Source organism: Colossoma macropomum, unplaced genomic scaffold, assembly GCF_904425465.1.
Source record: "Colossoma macropomum unplaced genomic scaffold, Colossoma_macropomum, whole genome shotgun sequence".
Taxonomy (NCBI): Eukaryota; Metazoa; Chordata; class Actinopteri; order Characiformes; family Serrasalmidae; genus Colossoma; species Colossoma macropomum.
The window spans coordinates 6,679-8,093 of record NW_023494851.1 but is presented as its reverse complement, the minus strand read 5'-3'; positions in this window follow the sequence as shown (position 1 = coordinate 8,093).

The following is a 1,415-nucleotide window of genomic DNA, read 5'->3' as shown; positions in this document are numbered from 1 at the left end:
TCAGCTTGAGGTTTCACTGGTAAAGAGCCACTTGTCCTTAGAGAACATTGGAGAAAGAAGAGAGACAGTGAGAACATATTGTTGGCTAGATACAGTTTGGCAATGTCACCACAAATTACTTGTTGGCAGTGTCTACTGAACTGTGCCTGTCACTTTGAAGTGGACCTGTCTTTCAACACAGTGCATTTACTAGGAATTCTATCAGCTCCCATGGCCTGTACTCACTTTGTTTATGCTGGTGTTACAAAGGTACAGAAGCCCTGAAGGGCCATAGACTCACATGGTTTTTATTTTACTTTGTTTTTCTATTATTTATTGCCTCATCATGACATAACGGACATTGTTTTGCCTACATAACATTTGTTATCTCATGATTGTATCATAAGCATCTTGAGATATCCAGAAAATAGCATTTGTTGTATCATGATAATGATATAAATAAATTAACATCTCAAGACAACAAATTAAAATAATGTATTATCATGAAAAAAACCTGTGAATCCATGAAAAGGTGTCTGAGTTTCTGATGAGTTTTTGTTTACAGTTCTACTGCATGGCTGTTGACCGTAGTTAAGTCTGGCGCAGGCTGTTCGCTGTGAAAGCTTTTACTGTTTAATCAGTTTACCATCAATGTTTGGTGCTGTGTGTTTGTTCTTTGTCTGTCACTTTAAAGTGAGTGTGCTGACAGTGTGTTTTGGCTCCGTGCCGGTTGGCAAATCCATGGCGCAGAGCTGTGTGCTTGAGCGAGCTCCTCTGCCAGCTCGGGCTGCGCTCTACCCTGACGTTCATTCAGTACATCCTGCTGCCACCCGATCGCACAGCATCCGCCTCGGATCTAACCACAGCAGCCCGGAGACTTTCACAGTACAAAAGAGGAGTCAAATTAACAAAGAGGCCGATTCATTGATGAGCACAGTCACTGAAGGGAAATTCTACTGATGTTTCTGTTTCTGCATAATTGAGTCATTAAGATTTAAGTCGTCCAGAGTGGATTGATGTGAAACGCTCTGTTCATATCAAGTCAGAATTGGTCACGGTGGTGGTGACAGGAACCTCTAAAGGCTAATTCACAGAAAGTTATTATACCAAAATTTGAAGTGCATGATGCCTCAGACACTCTTTCCCAATACTTTGATATTGTTATTCTTATTGTTATTTTTGTTGTTTATTGTTATGTTATTGGTTTATATTTTTAAAAATGAGTTCATGCCTTACATGCAAGGCGTAGTACAGCAAAGTAGCACCATGTTTTCTTAGATTTTCCACTATTTTACTATTTTATTTTTTACTTGGATAGTAAATAAAATAGTAAAAATATTTGTGCTGCACACTTTTCATCATCTAATATATTAGATGATGAAAAGTGTACAGCACAAATCTAATATATATATATATATATATATATATATATATAT